Source organism: Furipterus horrens, unplaced genomic scaffold, assembly GCF_987537825.1.
Source record: "Furipterus horrens unplaced genomic scaffold, mFurHor1.1.pri manual_scaffold_3, whole genome shotgun sequence".
NCBI lineage: Eukaryota > Metazoa > Chordata > Mammalia > Chiroptera > Furipteridae > Furipterus > Furipterus horrens.
Window position 1 is genome coordinate 69,509,657 of NW_028327173.1, and position 20,031 is coordinate 69,529,687.

At 37.8% G+C, this 20,031-nt stretch overlaps 1 protein-coding gene across 4 annotated transcripts in view; it reads right to left on the reverse strand.

Moving 5' to 3' along the window:
- Window positions 1–3,403, reverse strand: part of ZNF644 (zinc finger protein 644) — a 95,739-nt gene extending 92,336 nt beyond the window's left edge. Inside the window, exons 1-3 of one of the 4 annotated variants that reach the window (XM_090269723.1) lie at window positions 3,126–3,403; window positions 2,825–2,937; window positions 1,708–2,315 (exon numbers count right to left, since the gene is read on the reverse strand). The gene's annotated coding sequence lies outside the window, so the exon portion shown is untranslated. The remainder of the gene's footprint in view (window positions 1–1,707; window positions 2,316–2,824; window positions 2,938–3,125) is intronic. The other 3 variants (XM_090269724.1, XM_090269726.1, XM_090269722.1) reach the window with 3 other exon arrangements.
- Window positions 3,404–20,031: the final 16,628 nt, after the last annotated feature.

The following is a 20,031-nucleotide window of genomic DNA, read 5'->3' on the forward strand; positions in this document are numbered from 1 at the left end:
CTCTTGCCCTTTGGAATCACCACCTGAGAGTCTACATACACTAACAGTGCCTTTGGGATGAGAGAAAGGAGAACCTGATTTTTTTTTACAATCAATTTCTCTCAATTGCAGGTATTCCCCAATCACTTCTAGTGGCTGTCATTGAGTCATTCGTTTCTTCTCCTGCTCCTCAACAGTCTCAATTCAGCCACAACAAAACTCTCCCTCTTACAACTTGAATGACAAAACTGCAAAATATGTAAGGTTTGTAGATGATGAACTTACTTTATAATTACCAATAATCTGGGAGTAGTCCTAATTATCACAAGACTAGCACGTAATTATATCTGCTCACACAGTGTTGAAAAACTTTAAAAAGTTATCCACTTTCTAACAAAAGAAATGTGCAATAATTTAAATATGCCTTACATGACCCATAAAAGCTTTAAAACCTCAGCACAATGTTGAGGTTTAAACAACATTTTGTTTTAAATTTGATATCCAAAGAAGTTTAAAAAGATAAATGTAGTGACCCACCATAAATGATTTTACTACTCGTTCAATTTCCTAACAGATCTTACATACCTACTACTCAATAGCAGTAATTAGTCCTAAGTTGTTTTTAACTAGGGCGAAAGTGGCATGTCCATTTACACAACTAAAACACTATTACAAAATGAAAGGCACTAGCGCCATTGTTTTCAGCACCTAATTTCTTAATTGATAACTGGTAGTAATGGTAGCTACAAACTTTCCAAGAAGTTTATCAAGCTACCAGTTTGCTTTTTAATTTCAGGGTCAAAATTGCATTTTGAAAACCCCAAAATTCAAAAACAACGTACTAAAACTATATGAAATGCCTGTTATTTTGTATCTGAATTTGTTTCACTGCAAATCACTTTAAAAACTAAGTCATCTCATGTTTAAATAAATTTTTTACTTACTGTCACAGAAGTTCTCATTAATATAACGGTATCTAATTAACAAGTATTCTCAGACACATTCCCTTGTTTTACTTTTTAACCATTATTTGTTCCAATTAGTCGCCTTCTCATCCCATCCTAGCAACACATTTTTAAAAAAGAGCAATGGGGGAGAAGTTGAGAGGCAATTTTCCATTATGCCACTAACAATCATCTCTGGTCCTTAATATAGCATAGAAGAGAAGGAAAGACTAGTTCTCTGAGATTCCTTCTGCTCTAAACTTGTATGATTCAGCAAAACACTTTGCCAATGTTAATGTATCTTCTATTCATTAATACAAGATTGTTCTGTTAGGAGAAAAGCTAACGGGGAAAATCTGGAGGGTAAATGAAAGTTTTAGGTCAAGTTAAAAAGTTCACATTTTAATTTGAACAGAGATCTCAAGTTAGTGACTGCAATGTGTTTAACTATCCTTTCCATCATTTTAATTTGTTAATGTGACCAGCCAAAACAAAAGATTAGTTGTTTCCAAATTCTGTACTTCAAATACTAGTTAATACTAATATACAAAGTACAGTGTAGCCATAAGTACACCACATAAGCACAGTAGAACTTTAAATGTTAGAAATTCTAAAACTTACACTGCCATGACTTTAACAGCAATATACATATCATTTTATTACTATTAGTCAAGCCTTCATGTTTCACTTAATATGTAAATTATAACTTTTTTATAAAAACTAACTTTTCTGTTACCAAACCTACCAAGGAATATTGCAGCCATCAAGTTCCCTGGATACTTACACATGGCACTGAAGGCAAACAGCCAGATTCCTTCCTTTGAGAAATTTGAGTTGCCTATTTCTTGAAATGTTTTCCTTCTTGTAGAACCAAAAAAAAAAAAAAATGTAACTAAACTATTGCAGCGAGGCAATATTATTCTATTAAAACAAATCTAATCTATCATCCAGATGCAACAATCCTGGCATTAGTCAGGACAGGCCAGAATAGAGAGTATTTTGGTATTTCTGTTGAAATTATTAATTTGTATACAAGAGGGCCATCATTCAGGCCCCCAACTGTGTTTATTGCTTGTTGAGTACTTCTTAATGATCATATAAAATTTGAAGTCTAAACATAAAAGTTTTATAACAACTAAATTTATGGCAATATTACTTTAAAAGTTCAAGAAAAGTTTTCCACTAATGTTGCTAAACCATGGATGAATCCCAACACGAGAGTCGTCTGCGGAAGTCTCGTAACAAGAAACCTTTAGCTCCACCACCTAAGTTTCCAATCACAGAGAAGGGTCTGGGGCAACTCATCTTCTGGTTCACGGGAGAAGTGGAGCACACCTGCTTTCCTCTGGCAGAGATTAAGCTCCCAGGGACACAAAGGCCAGGGAATCAGACCTGGAGAAGCAAAAAGCTTTAGCTGGAAACCCACCAAGGCCCTGGCAACCCAAACACTTTGAGCGATTTACCTCTTGTTGTTACTTCCCGGGCACCTAGCGGCATAAGATCTTGCAGAACGGGGGGGATGGGGTGGGGTACGCCTATGCCGTCCTGGTCCCACTTTAGGGGAAGGATGTGTATAGTTAATGCCAAGAGTTGGCGCTTCTTATCAAGCTCTAGCAGCCCGAAGAGAGGGGCTGGTACTGCTCTCGGACTTCCCCGTTACTCGGTGTATTGCAATGGCGACAGCCAGGCTCCCCAAGCCGCCCGGGCCCGGACCAGACCTCGGCCCCTTCCCCCTTCTGCTCACTGGCTGCTCGGCTTCATGTGACTAAACAAAACCCCCAAGTCTAGTGCCCAGCTCAGCCCCTTTGTGTCCGCTACCGGATCCTCAGATGCCGCCGTGGAGGGGTCCTCCCCCCACTGCCTCTGCCGAGTCCCGCCCCGCGGCGGCGGCCGCCGCTCACCTCAGGCTCCGCCGCCCCCCGCGGCCGCCGCGACCGCCGCCTCCCCGAACCCGCGGCCCGGGCTCCTTGTGTAGCACCAACTCCGCCTCCTCCGCCGCCGCCGCCATCTTAGCCTGTGCGGCAAAATGCGTCCTTTTGGATGGTTGGGACCCAGCCTAGGGCGTAGCTCCCCGAGCCCAAGCGCCAAAGGACGGGTCCCCCAACTTCTTCCGCCACCCTCAGTCCCGCCGCCGGCACAGCCCAGAGTGCCCAAACCCACTCGAGTCCCGGCGAATCCGACCAAATTACCCCTGAAACTCACAGTTTGGTGCCGTGTGCGTCAAACCGGGGCGACGTTGGGAGCGCGCGGCGTCCCCGCGTCACACGCCGCTCTGTACGCTACTTGGCTCCAACGGCCCCCCTCCGCTCCCCGCTTTTCGCCTCCGGCCCCGGTTCCCACGGCGCAGGCGCGCGGCTTTCCCGCCTCTACCGAGCTGCAGGCCGCGGGGGTGGCCAGCGAAAGGCTCGTGGGCAGCTTCAAGCTGGTGGGGCGAATGGGCCAATTAGAGAAACGGGGCAGCAGAAACAGTGCACCTCTGTTGTCGGGTGCCAGAAAGCAAACAAGGTCACCTCCCCCAGCGCTGACCTAATCACTCTCAAGGAGGTTCCCGCCCCAAAGTAGGCACGCTCCAAATATGGTGGTGCCCAAACTCTGCAAGACCCAAACACTTAGTCAAGCCTAGGCCCTTTAAGGTGGAACAGACCAATATTTGATTTCCACAATTATTACCGTGCCAAGATTCCTTTTGCCTTTCCTACTGTTGAGGAAAACAGCTGAAGAACTCAAGATTGCCAGTTACAACTGTAGAGTAATGGCAGAGGAAAGTTTTTGAATCTGAAGGGGACCAATTTGGGGAGATAGTGAACATGGAAAGCATCAAATGTGGCATCCCAATGAGAGGAACAGCCTACCCTAAAAGGTGTCCTGGGTTTGGTTCAGTTGATTCTGTGATGATACTTTCCCCCTGCATTACTGAATGCCTCTTGAGTATCGAAATTAAAGTTATATAAGAAGCACCTGAGATACTGGGTAACACGTCAAAGAATCGGTAGCTCCCAAGAAGGTTCTGGAAATCTTCCTTTTTAAGAAGTATCCACTGCAGAAGTCTGAAGGCAGAGCTTCATAATTTGAGAAACAAGGATTGGGAGCTATTTATTGTCTTTGCCTTTGAACTGAACAGAAGTTGCTAACATGTTTGACATGCAGCAAAAGGTCCTGAGGAATCTACTAGTCCTGCCTTAAATTATTTGCTTTTCTGAATCTCTTCTCTCATTTTAAAAAAATGTTTTTATTAGTTTAGCAACTATCATAAACTGTGTTCTTCCAAATCCTCAAGATGTTATTGACATTCAGAGGAATACACTATAACTACACTTATTTGAGAAAAATAAGAAACATTCTTTCCCATAGGATAGTGACTTCACCATCATTATTAGCAAAAGTAGATTCCAAGCAACAGATGTTTATACTTGTTACATTAGTTAATAGTCAACACTTTTGAGCAGTTACTTTGTACCAAGCAATGTTTAACTAATTTAATTTCATTAGATTAAGGCAAAAAGAGGTTAGGTGATTTTCTTTTTTAAATTTTATTTTATTCTTTTTAATCATTTTTTTCAAGTACAGTCAACATACATTATTGTATTAGTTGCAGGTGTCCACCCCAGTGATTACACATTGCATAACTGATTATCCTAATAAATCTCGCACCAGTCTGCCATCATACAGTTATTAGAATATTACTGACTGTATTCCCTGTGCTGTACTTTACATCCCCAAGACTATTTTATAACAGCCAATTTGTACTTCTTAATCCCTTCACCTTTTCTGCCCATCCTCTCAACCCTCCTCCCATCTGGCAACCTTCAAAATGTTCTCTGTACCTATGAGTCTGTTCTGTCCTGCTTGTTTATCTTGTTTTTGTTTTCAAGATTTAATAGTTAATAGGGGTGTATTTATTGCCATTTTATTATTCACATTTTTTATCTTTTTCTTCTTCTTCTTAAAATCCTTTAACATTTCATATAATACTGGTTTGGTGGTGATGAGCTTCTTTCGCTGTTTCTTGTCTGGCAAGCTCTTTATCTATCCTTTGATTCTAAATAATAGCTTTGCTGGGAAATCTTGGCTGTAGGTCCTTGCTTTTTATTACTTTGAATATTGCCAAACCCTTCTGGCCTGTAAAAATTCTGCTGAGAAACCAGCTGGAAGTCTTATGGAAGTTCCGTTGTAGGTAACTACTAACTGCTTGTCTCTTGCTACTTTGAAGATTCTCTCTTTGTCTTTAACTTCTGCATTTTAATTATGATGTGTCTTGGTGTGGGCCTCTTTGGGTTCATCTTGTTTACGACTCTGTGCTTCCTAGACTTGTATGTATATTTCCTTTACCAAATTAGGGAAATTTTCTGTCATTATTTTTTTCAAATAGGTTTTCAATTTCTTGCTCTCTCTTTTCCTTCCAGCACCCCCATGATGTGAATGCTTGAAGTTGTCCCAGAAGCTCCTTACACTATCTTCACTTTGGGGGAATTCTTTTTTCCTTTTTGCTGTTCTAGTTGGATGCTTTTTACTCCCTTATATTCCAAATCACTGATTTGATCTTGACTTTATCTACTCTACTGTTGATTCCCTATAAGTTATTCTTTATTTCAGTTAGTGTCTCCTTCATTTATAACTGGCTCTTTTTTATGCTGTTGGTGTTTTCACTGAGTTCATTGAGCATCCTTATAACAAGTGTTTTGAAATCTGCATCTAGTAGATTGCTTGTCTCCATTTTGTTTAGTTATTTCTCTGGAGTTTTACTCTGTTCTTTCATTTGGGTCATATTTCTTTGTCTCCTCATTTTGGCAGGCTCCTTACGTTTGTTTCTATGTATTAGGCAGAGCTGCTATGTTTCCCAGTCTTGGAAGAGTAGCCTTATGTAGTAGGTGTCCTGTAGGGTCCAGTGGCACAGCCTCCTCTATCACCCGAGCTGGGTATTCAAGGTGTGCCCCCTGTGTGAGCTGTGTACACTCTCTTGTTGTCGAGGTTAGGTAATTTGATCAAAATAACGCAACTGTTTGGGCTCTTTGAAAATGCAGTTTTGTTCTTCATTTACATAAATGGGTAAAGAATTAAATATAAATGTATTTTTTTTTCAGTCAATTGGGTATCTTTTGGGTCATTTTATTTATGGAATCCATTAAAACTATACATTCTCAGTTTACTATTAGATTTACAGTTAAAAATAAATAGAAGTATTATGCACTAGGGAAATTCTGACAACATTATATTACTACAAAAGCAATTACCACAAAAAACCTCTCTTTTAAATGTATACCACTGACTGACTGATGTGTAGACAGATCACAACACAAGCAAATAGAATCACTTAGAACTCAGTCATGGCCAGGCATTTGTCCCTGTAATGAAGCTGTTTGTTATTACAGTACTAAAAGTCAGCAACTAAATTATAGTATCATAGAAATAGTAATAATAGTATAAGTAATAGTAGTAATTGTTATAGTAAAACTAGTGTGGGGAAAATGGAGTCAGTTAGGTTCCCTCACCCAGACATCTGGGCATGAGAAGCTTAGAGATAATAACTAGAGATTCGCAAGCACAGAGCACTCGCCATTATGTAACCAATGATGTCAAATTTTGGCAAGCAGCCAGCTTTGTCTATGAGTAGTATATATGGAGGGTGGGACCTCCACTGGTGGGAGTGAGCAAACGGGAAAACGGAGTGTCCCAGTACCCGGAATAAAGGCATGTCAGATATCCCCTTGATTCCGTGTCTTTTCTTCTGGCTGCCTGAATCCAGATCGAACCTACCAGGCCTTGAGTGTCTGCAGAACAGTAGTAATAGTTGATGAAACTCTTTATATGTCAAAAAAATTCCAACGAGTGGGAGAAAACTTGATAAGGGCAGAAAGTTTGCATAAAGTAATGCAGAGAGTGGGGTAAAAAAGCAGATAAACTGGAAAAATCAAATAACCAAACATTAAAATGAAATTCTAGTTGAGAATGAAAATCAAGACATGTAAAATAGTTTGAACTTGGGAGGAAAGTCAAAGAGCACATCTACTCTCTGATGAATTCACCTCATGAAGAATCTTTAAACACACACACACACACACACACACACACACACACACACACGAAAGAAAGAAAGGAAAAGCAAGACCTGGCTATTGTGAATATGTTAAAATCTGACAATACTAGCACAATATATGAATCCATTAGTTATTCCAGATAATAAAATTACCCAATAAAATGTACAAGTAAAATATAGTCTCAAATGACCTAATCAAAAAGAAAACACAATTTTATGCTGGATAAAGACAAGTAATCTTCCACATTCCGATACTTCTGAATTCCAAGCAAAGAAAATAATAATAATACAGTAGTCCCTCTCTATATCGCAGTTCACTTATCGCAGCCTCACTATATCATGGGATTTTTAAAGATATTATATTTAATTATTTATCACAGATTTTTCGCTATATCGTGGGATTTTGCGGTACTGTATATGTATGTTGTTAAAGTTACATAGATTTAAGAGTGTAGAATATGTTTAAGAACATAAGTAGTGTTTATAAAAGTGTGGGAAAGGCTCATAAGGGAGTGGGAAAGGATAATAAGGGAATGGGAACGGTTTATAAGTGTGTGGGAAGGGTTTATAAAACCTTAAAATATATATAAATACTAAAATAAATGTAAGGTTCCTACTTCACAGATTTTCACCTATCACGGGGGGGGGGGTCTAGAACGTAATACCCACGGTAAGTGAGGGAATACTGTAAAGCATTGATTAATCTACTATGCTAGTAATAAAGTCAAATGTTAGATTTATTTTAGGATCTCACTGGTTCTGTACACATCTCTGAGTACCAAAACTGTAAGTCAGTCTCATTTGTAAAACTGCAAACATTACAATATATTTGTTAATTGGGGTGGGGATAAGAAGATGTTTTGTGTTGTGAAGGATGAAGAAGTAAACAGAAATCAAACCTCTTATATGTATTTTTGTCTCACACAATCCCTAGCACAAAGCCTCACACATATTGGGTATGCAACAAATAATTCTGTTCAATTCGACAATATTCACCAATTATTCTATACAAGGCACTATGCGAGGCACTGTCAGAAAATGAGCAATAAGACAATTTCTTGCAGATTTTCAATAACTAGTAGTTGAATAAGTGAGGAGTTGTATAGTTAAATAGAAGAATTGGACAAAAAGATATAATCAACTCTTAGTGGAGAAGATGAGGAAACAAGTAATAAAGATTTCAAAATCATAGTTAAAACAAAATGTCATAAAACATGGTACAAAACAGGTTTACTATAAATATATTTAGTAAAAATTATATCTAGTATATGGGAACACATTTATTACTCTAACTCATGAGCAATCATAAGTAGACCATGAAAGTACATGAGCTTTTTCACAGAACACAAGTAGGGAAAGAAAACTGTGGGCCATGGAAACTTAAATAAAAAATATTTAAGAAATTAGTAGGGAAAAGTTTAAGAAAATAAGAAATAAAGGGACAGAGGGGTAAGTGAAGATTCAGACAAGAGTATAACATCACAAAATCCAGAGAAATATTAGTAACAGTTTACCACTGTAACAAATAACCCCAAATCTCAATAGTTTAACACAATAAAGCTTCATTTCTTATTCATGTTACAGTCCACTGCAGTCAGTAACAAGGACAGGGTAGGCCTGGGAGCAGTTAATCAGGAATGTAAGTTCCTTCCATTATATGGCTTTGCCATTCCCTGAGGTCTTAGTCTTCTACTGGAACCTCTGCAAAGAGAGGGCGAGAGCGAGAGCACACATGGAGAATCATGGACGCGGTATGTTGAAGTGGACAAGCCCAGGAGTGGCACACATTACTCCTCTCTTTCCACTCCTCAGCCCTACTTACAGCAGAGGCTGGGAAATGTAATTTGGCTATATGCCCTAGAGGAAAAGGAAATGGCACTGGTGAGCACAAAGCAGGGGCTCTGCACACCCTGTGCAAATGTAGCAAAAAGGTTATGAAAGGTAAGCAGTGTCTATTGGGTGTACAAGAGCATTGGTGACCCTGGTAAGAACAAGGCTCAGTCCACTGCAGTGGGATCAAGAGTAAATGAAAAGAAGGAGAAATAGCAACTGGGTCTGATCAACTATGGAAACCTAACAAGGAGTCATGCAACTGGACTTGCAGGCTGAGAGAGAGACAAGTTGAGACTTTAGGTAAATGCCACTCCTCAAGGATTCCTGGCAACTAACCAGCCAGTCTTCTCCTGGCAAGAAGAAATTCCTCACTAGGCCTTCTTCAATCTTGCACACACATTAAACTTCAGAAATGCCTTTATTGTTTATTTTTTCCAGAATGAAAGATTCCAGATGTTCTGGAATATTTGGTTGAGATCCATCCATGGAAAAAGGGCATCTGTAATTTCAGCCATCCCATGTGGTTTACTAAAGAAAATGAACATAAAATAGTAAGATAAAACATTGCATTATATGTATTAATTTTCTTTGTAATCAATAACTGGGAGATATAATTATACAAATGTGTTTCTTTAACTACATGGCAATAATTAGAAATTGGACTTAGATATCTCTAATTTTTTTAGAGATTTTATTTATTTATTTTTAGAGAGAGGAGAGGGGAGGGAGAAAGAGAGGGGGAGAAACATCAATTGGTTGCTTCTCTCACACACCCTAACCAGGGACCAAACCTGCAACCCAGGCATGTGCCCCAACCAAGAATTGAACCAGCCACCCTTTGCTTTGCAGGATGATGCCCAACCAACTGAGCCACACCAATCAGGGTGATAGCTCTAGTATAATTGTAAATGAAATTAAATGTCTTCAAATTGAACCTTAAAGTCTCTGTTATATATTATTTACTTCAATTTTTCTAAATATGTTATAAGAAGTAAAAGAATGGTAGTTTCAACCTTTTAAAATAGATTTAGGAAACATTTAACCTGAAATAGAAATATGGGGCTAAAAATGTAACATGATGGTGTCATTTTTTTAAATCCATTTCTCTTTTTATTCCAGGACACTAAAATATCTCTTACAAACTCTGTCAGATTCCTTTTTGATTGCCATACTTCACTCTCAACACAGAATGGCTGTGGTCTCCAGGTGACTGAAGAATTTAATTCTTTTTCACCCAGACCTGAAAGGTACACTGAAAATATAGACCCATTCACTCTTCTAATATTCATGTGGTGCCTACAATGTTTCAGGCATTGTACTGGGCCTTTGGACAATGTGAAAGTAAATAGAACACACTCAGTTCTCAAATATCTTATGGTCGAACAGATTAAAAGTCACATGCTCAAAGTGCTATTTGCTTTTTAAAGTGGACAAAAAAAGAGGTCAGCTTATTGTTCAACTAGTGTCTCATGGGGTGATGAGAATGCCATGGAGTCATTTTCCTCCAGGGTTTAGCTCTTAGCTTGCAGGCTAAGCATCAGTTAGACCAGAATTGATCAAGCTCAACGCATGAAATGTGTAAGAGACTAACATATAAATCACATGTTAATATATTTATTTAGAGTAAAAATTTTGACTGCCAAACATAATTGACTAAGGCAAATTGGTCAATGCTCTCCCTCCCCTATAGAGAAGCGTGCCAGGAACACCAAATCACTTGCTCAATGAGCAAGGAATTATATAAAAAATGATTTTAACAGATGGTATCATAAAACTTTGATAGCAGTCTACACTCTGCTACAAAGATGTACCTGTCAAGGGAGCTTAAATGTTAGTTTGCTCTGATCAGGAAAATAACTTTTTTTTCCTTAAAGAGCTATAACAATATATTAAAACAAAAAAAGGGGAATATTTTATAATCCATAGTTCATAAATTCCATATGCTATTTTTAATATTGTATCATCTCTGAAATCAAGAGGTTTTACTAATTATAGTTTATAATTGGCATTATTTTCTTAGGCAGTTCACAAAATAATAGCACATCTTTCAATCAGTGATATCTTAGAATAACTGCCTGACATTTTTAGAAACTACTCTAATTTCTGTTTTGGTAAATTGACTTCAATAAACTTAGTAGTTGCCCCAGTATATCATTATTTACTGTCTAAGATCAAAACTCTGCTGAGCTTTAATCTTCCCAATTTATACTCTGATCAGGCTGTTATAATTGAGCTATGTTCCCAAGAGATACAGAGCATTGAGGGATAGTTCATACCTAAGTTCTTTCTTTGCAACTAAAGTAACCCAGAAGTAACCTTCACTGGGTTCTGACCCCACTTTTTGCTGCTGGAGTCTAAAACCCCATGCACAGTTCCTTGAGGGATTCACATGTGTACTCAAGCATAGATCCTGCGAACTACCTCATTTCTCCCTGTTATGACAAGCTACCTTCAGTGGTCAGTGTGAGCCTTCTGCTAGAAATAGCTGCCTCTCACATGGTACAACCATTTTTGGTCAGGCACTTCCATATCCATAGCTGACAATATCGAATACACATGATACCAACCAAGGCAGCGCTGGGATCCCTAGTCTAAGTTTTTTATTTTAGTCCATAGGAATGGACTGGTTTTTTGTGTTTTTTTTTTAATTGAATTTTTAAGAGAGTGATGAAGGGGGAGAAAGAGAGAGATTGAGACACATCAGTTTGTTGTTCCACTTATTTATGCATTCATTGGTTGATTTTATATGTGCCCTGGGATTGAACCCACAAGCTGGGCGTATCCAGATAGGAGCTCTAACCAACTGAACAACCCAGCCAGGGCTTCTAAGGGCTGTTATAAAAATATTTACCTACTACATATCAGGCCCTATACTAGTCACTGCAGAGACTGTAGTGAAAACCCATAGGGTCACTGTGTACAGTTGTGGAGTTTGTGCAGTACACAAAGACACTCAGCTGAGCAATGAAAGGAATCTGAAATCCAGCCCGTCCTCTACTCACCAAATCATATCCCTTAGTGCAGGGCTGAGTCTTCCTTCAGAAAAGGATGCCATCTTCTTCCCACAAGAGTGCCTTTTCTTGTAAAGCAATCCTTGCACCCAAGGGCCTACATCAGCCTATTTCTAATTCTTCTACACAGAGTGTCACCTTTCTCAATCCCTCTGCTAAAGTAGGGTCTTTCTCCAATTCCTCTTTCCTACTTCACACAAAGGGAATTGATATGGCTAATGGATCCTAAATATTCATCCCTGACCTCAAGGAGCTTAGAGTCTAATGGAGGGAGATAAACCAAAGAAAAAAACATTGAGATATGTGTATTAAGTGTTAAATAAGAGTAAGCACACCGTAGGGCCTTAGAAATGCCAAAGAGGACCTAAGTCAGTCTGGGTGAGGAGGGAAGGGATCCTGGAGAATGTTCTCTCTGCCTGGAACCATCTCCCCACTCCTTCACCCAGGCTAACTCCTACTCATTCTTCAAGTTTCAGTTAAATATTCCTCTCAGAGAGACTTGCCTCCACTTCTTTAACTCACACCCATATAGCAATCTTTGCTTTCCCTTTGTTATACTCATATGTACAGTAAAAACCTCTAAGACTGAACAAATTGGGCCCCAAACCTCAGTTTCATAAATTACAAAGTTATATCATTGTGAAGTTAATGAAATGGCTGGAGTGAGCCTACATAGTTTGCTGGCTAGAGCTCCAAGGGTCTGGCTATGAAATGAAAATCGAGTCTGGTTTCAGCTAGAATTCCAGTGATCTGCTGGTACTTGACTTCTCCAGCTTGAATATACAAGCGGTGATTCTGATTCTTAAGGCTAGCCGGGAATTCCAGGAACAGAACTGTTTCCAGAAATCTCTTAGTTACTTGACACCCATTTCATCCGCCTAACCCAGAAAGATTGGATAAGAAGAATACTGGGAATGCAGAATCCCACTTCTTCCATTCAACTTTGTCTCTCCCCATCCCAAGTTAAGAACTTGAGCTGACCTGAGTAGATGGTAGGATCAACGGCCAGGTGTATTATAGTTGAATTGCATTTTCAGGGAACATGACGATTATATTTTACTTTCTATGTTGTTGTAGATATAAATTTTTTAATAATTAGTCATTTAATGTCCACCTCCTCTAGACTATATACTGCATGAGGCCAGGTGAGATGTTCATATCACATCCCTTACTTATAGTACAGTTCTTGACCAATATTATATTAACAGTTACTCAATAAATATTTGCTGAAGTGAATTAATATTATATCTGAGCTGAGACCTAGAAGACTTATAAAAGCTACCTTGGGGAAGATGGGGGGAGTATTCTACGCAGAGAGAGCAACATGAAAAAAGCCTAAGAAGACCAAGAGAATGTGTCATGTTGGAGCATGGCAAGTAATTCACATCCACATCGCTAGAGTATAGCACAGGAATGGAGAGTAGGAAGTGGTAAGAATTGAAACCGGACAACCTGGATAAAATGGATAAATTCCTATAAATATACAACCTTCCAAAACTAAATCAGGAAGAATCAGAGAATCTGAATAGGCAGATTACACCTAGTGAAATTAAAGCAGTAATCAAAAATTTCCCAACAAACAAAAGTCCTGGACTGGATGGCTTCACAGGTGAATTTTACCAAACATTCAGAGAAGAACTAACACCTCTCCTACTCAAACTATTTTTAAAAATTCAAGAAGAGGGAACACTCCCAAGGCAAGCATTATCTTAATTCCAAAATCAGATAAAGAAACTACAAAAAAAGAAAATTATAGGTCAATATTTCTGATGAACATAGACGCTAAAATCCTCAATAAATATTAGCAAACTGAATACAACGATACATCAAAAAATCATACAGCATAATCAAGTGAGATTTATTCCAGGAATGCAAGGTTGGTACAACATTCACAAATCAATAAATGTGATTCACCACATAAACAAAACGAAGAATAAAAATTACATGATGGTATCAACAGATGCAGGAAAAGGATTTGATAAAATCCAGCACCAATTTATGATAAAAACTCTCAGCAAAGTGGGAACAGAGGGGATATACCTAAACATAATAAAGGTCATATATGACAAACCCACTGCCAGCATCAGAGTCAACAAGAAAAAACTACAAGTGTTCCCCTTAAGATCAGGAACAAGACAGGGAAATATGCTTTCATCTCTCTTATTCAACATAGTACTGGAAGTCCTAGCCACAGCAATTCACCAAGAAGAAATACCTAGGAATAAGCCTAACTAAAGATGTAAAAGTCCTATACTTGGAAAATTATTAGACACTGAAGAAAGACATTTAAGAAGATACAAATAAGTGGAAGCACATACCGGGTTCATGGATAGGAAGAAATAACATGATTAAAATGTCCATACTCCCCAGAGCAATCTACAGATTCAATGCAATTCCTGTGAAGATTCCAATAATGTAGTTCACAGAACTAGAACAAATATTTCAAAAATTTCTATGGTACCACAAAAAAACTCCACATAGCAATAGTAATCCTGAGTAAGAACAAAATTGGAGGAATCACACTACATAATATCAAACTACACTATGAGGCCATAGTAATTGGACAGAAACATGCAGAAACATGAAATTAGACCACCTTTTTACACCACACATAAGAATAAACTCAAAATGGATGAAAGACTTAAATGTTAGACCTGAAACCATAAAAATTATAGAAGAAACCATAGAAAACACAATCACAGACATTGCTCATACCGATATTTTATCAGACATGTCCCCCCAGGCAAGGGAAAAAAAAAAAAAAGAAAAACTAAACAAATGGGACTACATCAAACTAAAAAGTTTTTGCACAGGAAGAAAAACATCAACAAAATAAAAAGACAACCCACAGAATGGGAAAACATATTTGCTGATACATCTGATAAGGGGTTCATATCCAAATTTTATAAGAAATTTATAAAACTCAACACCAAAAAAACAAACAACCCATTTAAAAAATGGGCAAAAGACCTGAACAGACACTTCTCTAAAGAGGACATATGGATGGCTAATAGACATGAAAGGATGCTCAATGTCACTAATCATCAGAGAAATGTAAATTAAAACCACAATAAGATACCATCTCACACCTGTCAGAATAGCCATCTTCAGTAAATCAACAAACAACAAGTGCTGGCGAGGATGCAGAGAAAGGGGAACCCTTTTGCACTGTTGGTAGGAATGCAGACTGGTGCAGCCACTGTGGAAAGCAGTGTGGAGATACCTCAAAAAATTAAATATGGGTCTTCTTTTTGACCCAGGAATCCCACTCTGGGAATATATCTGAAGAAACCCAAAACATTAATTTGAAAGAACATAAGCACCCCTATGTTCATTGCAGCATTATCTGCAATCTCCAAGTGTCCATCAGTAGATGAGGGAATAAAACAACTATAGGACATTTACACACTGGAATACTACTCAGCCATAAAAAAGAAGCTTTTACCCTTTGCAACAGTATGGATGGACCTGGAGAACATTATGCTAAGTGAAATATACCCATCATAGAAAGACAAATACCATATGATTTTACTTATATGTGGAATCTACTGAATAAACTGAACTAACAAGGAAAATAGGAACAGACTCATAGATAGAGAACAGGATGACAGTTAAGGGGCTGACAAGAGGTTAGGAGGTTAAGGGATTGAGCAAAAAGGAAAAAGGATTCATGGACATGGACAGCAGTGTGGTGGTTGTGGGGAAGAGAGGGGCATAAGAGGATTAAATAGTAATAGAAAAAATACAATTAAAAATTAAAAATTAAAAAAAGAAAAAGAAACTGGAAGGGGAAACAGAAGTCAGATCTCAAAGGTCAAGAAACTTGGACTTTACCCTAAAGACAATCAAGATTTTTAAAAGGAAATTATGTGATCAAATTTGCATTTTAGAAAAATCTACAGAGTGTAAATTTTATTGAAGGGAGTAAACGTGGATGCTGAGGCTTGAGAGAGTGGGATGTTTTCAGGATAGAGCACAGTGCCCGTATAGCCATAGCATATGTTAAAGGAAACTGCACTGTTCTCTGCCCACATGAAGAGACAGTCCTCAGCAGACCTGCTTTATATTTTGCAAGCCTGGTCCCTCTAACACTTTGGATGGGAACCCGATCCAAAGAAAACCAAATTCATAGGCTGGTAAGTGGCCTATGACATAACTGGCATGGAAAATAGTAATCAAGGCAGTGTAGCATTATAATAGACAATTAGATAAGAGGATGAGAATAGAGGGGTCCAGATATAGACTCACAAATACATGATCAATTGCTTTTCAGCAAAGGTGAAAAGTGGAGAAAGAATAGTTTCTTAAAATAAATGATACTGGAAAATTGAACATCCATATGCAAAAAATTAAACTTTCATTCACATATAAAAATTAAATCAGAATGAATCATAGACCTAATGTAAAAGCCAAACTGAAAAACTTCTGGGAGAAAATCTTTGTGAGCTCATTTTAGGCAAAGATTTCTGAAATACGACATCAAAAGCACAATTCATGAAAGGAAGAATTGATAAAATGAACGCCATCAGAATTAAGAATTTTTGTTCTTTGAAAGATTCTGTTAAGAGGATGAAAAGACAATCTACAGAATTGGAGAAGTTTTTTGCAATCCCGTAATTGATAAAGGACTTATATCCATAATATATAAAGAATTCCCAAAACTCAATAAGTAAATAAATAACCTGATTTTTTAAAAATAGATGAATATACAGGTCCTTCATTAAAGAAGATATACTGATGTTAATTAAGCACAGGGAAAATGTTCATAAGACATTAGGGAAATCCAAATTAAAACCATAGTGAGATATCATGTAAGAATTGCTAACATTAACCAGATGGCCCATGCCAAGTGTTGGCCAGGATGTATAGCAAATCTAAAATGGTACAACAACCTTGAAGAAACTAAAGAACAACACAAACAAAGGAACTAAATAGAACAAAGAGCAGAATAGCAGTCAATAGGGGGGAGGGGAGAGGGAGAGAAGGGGGATAAGTAAGGGAAGGGTTTAATTAAAGAGCCTGTATAAAAGACTCATGGACATGGACAACGGGGAGGGATATGATTGCGGGAGAGGGGGTGGGTAGGGTGGGGGAGAGAAATTAGGGGAAAAGGGGACAACTGTAATAGAAAAACCAAAATTAAAAAAAAAAAAGACAGTTTCTTTTAAAAGTTAAATATACACACCATATAGTGAATATAATTCATCTGTTTCACTCCTGGATATTTACCCAAAATAAAAGATATATCTTAACAAAGTCTTATACAAGAATGTTTACAGCAGCTTTATTTGTAATAGCCCCAACATGAAAGCAACCCAAAAGGAATACTTACTGTATGACTCTTTTTATATAAAGCTCTAGAAAATGCAGGCTAATCTACAGTGATAGGAAACAGATCAGTGATAGTCTATTGTGGAAGAGGAAGAATAGAAAGGAGGGAGGGTAAGGGATTATAGAGGGACATGAGGATATGTTTGGTGGTGATATGTTCATTATTAGATTGTAACGATGACTTCAGAATTGCAGATATATGTCAAAACTTATCAAGTTGTACACTGTAAATATGTGCAGTTTATTGTTTCAATAAAGAACTTCTAGAAAACTCTTTAAAGTTGTTTTTACAAAGAAAGATAATGGAAGGAGCAATAATACTCCCATTTGACATATTTCTACTTGTCATATCAAGCAGATGAGGTTATTTCTTTTGCTAGATGCTGTCTATTTTCTTGGTAAAATTGGCAGCAAGCCTTTCAGCACAGAGTGCTCTGAAGGAGGTAGGCAGAAAACTTGAGGATAGTGAAACAAGTTTGAAACAGCTGCTGCTGAGAGGGTGAGCCCAACCTCAGCATTTGGGCAGCATTGGTGTTCCTGTTGATATTAGAGACCAAGAATCTGTAGTGACACCGCTTCTGAATTATTATGTAACTTTCTCCAGCACAAGTCAGCAGTGCAAGCGAAGGAACAGTCTTCTCATTTCTCTGAACACATTTTATTTTTTAGAAGCTTCTTTAATCTTTGAGTGTTCAGATTTTCCATGGCATTTGCTCCCATTTTATCAGACATATCAAGAAAATTTTTCGTTCATTCATTCATCTAATACATACCTATTGAGCCCCTTTGGCTCAGGTGTAAAGTGTCTATGGCACTGAACATACAGTAGTCTAAGTATATATAATGGTCCTTGCTTTTAGACTTTCATGCCTAATTAAGCAACTTGATTCCCTAGGCTCTGCCCTGATTCCTTGTAGACCCGAGGAGAAGAGACAATTCCCAAATATAGGTAAGCCCTGGGACTCATATGAGCTAGAGATCACTTGGCCACCCATAATCAAGATGGCTCCATTGCATGTTCCCATTTTCAAACTAGACTCATGTCATGCTCCTTCTTTTTAGTGTGAGTATTGGGAGCTGAGAAGTATGTGGCCAACACTGAATTCCTAGGCTCTGTAATTGGAGACCCAACACCAAATGTGCACAGATACCTAGTACACTGTCAGTTACAGCTTTAGGTATTTTCTTCCCTTGAAATACAATAAGCCTTCAAAATGACCTTCTCTTAAAGATAAACGCTAAACTGCTGTCTCACCCAGTTTGGAGAACAGATTTTAAAGAAATCTTTACATATTACATAATGTGGCAGTACTGCATCAAATGGAATTGACACATTAAATTATTTCTTTATCTTCTTAAAAGATGTCAGATGCCTAATAGTCAAATACATGTGAGTGTGCATTTAAGTAAATGGAATGTTGAATTTAAAATCACATTATATTTGCTTTCAGGGGAGATAGGAAAATAAAGAGTTTCTTTCTACCTTTATAAGTCTTTGTTTTGAAGTACTAAGAAATCCCATATGAGATTACAATTCTAGGCCAGAATCCAGTGTACTGTGGTCATCTAGCTGACTGTCAATATTCTGTTTGTGAGGGCACCATCAGAAGAGAGATTTAAATATTAATAAAAGAAAAAAGAGGTATAAAAAGATATATGTATGTTCTTTCCAAACACTTAAAATTAAAAATATGAACAAATGCATAAGAGATGTTTTAGTGAAAAGAGGGAAAACGAATCCCTAAGGGTTTGGAATAGGAATTAATGAGTTTGGCAGTAGGTTTTGGAAAAGAGTAGTGATAGCCAACCTGACTAATAAGAAAAAAATGTTGCAAAGAAGCACTAGGACCTAAAAATAACATTTAAAAAATTATACAAGAAAATAAAGTGGTCTTATAATAGTCCCTCAAGGAAAGTTTCTTGTCTCAGTGAAATTATCCTAAGGAACAGAATGGGAAAAATGGTCTCTGGCTCAAATACACATAAAGAGATAAAGTATTACTTTCTAGCCCTATGGGTAATAATACATATTTTATATGAAAAGTAATCATGTGCTAGTTACTTCTCAAAATCAATTTAATGCACAGGTTCACTATGTAGCAACCCATGATAAGGAATCTGGCTGGAGATTCCAGGATGACCATTATATAATTAAGTATAAAGGTTATATCTAGCCAACTATTAATATTTTGCCTGCAAATATAGCTGTCAGAAGAAATTGCTGAAATGGTAACTGAAATTAAGAGGAGATCCATGAATTTACCATAATTTGATCAGCACCATCCCTCCCAAATGAAGAAGATTGGTACTGGAATTCATAATTTCCCCCAGCTTTTTGGAACCTTAAGTATTGAGATAGGAGATTTTAGAACTTAATATTATAATGTGTTCTCAGTATTTTTTTTTTTCAGGTAAATAACCAGAGGATACTCATATAAATAACTCTAAAACAAGACTACTTTGTGAATTATCCATGGTGACTTGCTAAGAATTCTCCCTCCTTCCCAAAAGACAACTTACTCTGTCTCCCTTCACTCACTCCTTGGTTTGTGTCTAGAAGGATAGGCCTGCAGAGTATTCAGGCAAACCTTCATGAATATGGTTTTTCTCAGTTGAGCTTTTGGTAGGTACTTGGCAGCCATGAGTTTATGATTTTACTCTCTGTAAAATGTCAAGGCACAGCACGTCTATATTGCTGTGACAGCCAAGTTCGGGGCTGTATCACCATCAGACTGATTCAGTCAGCTATTATATATCATGCACCTACTGGGTGCAGGAGTCACACTGGACATAATTCTGTGATCAAGATCAACAAGTTTCCTGCCCTCATGAAGCTTACATTCTAGTGTGTTGACTATAGGTCAACACTAGGAGTTGATGTGTAAGAAACTACTCCGGT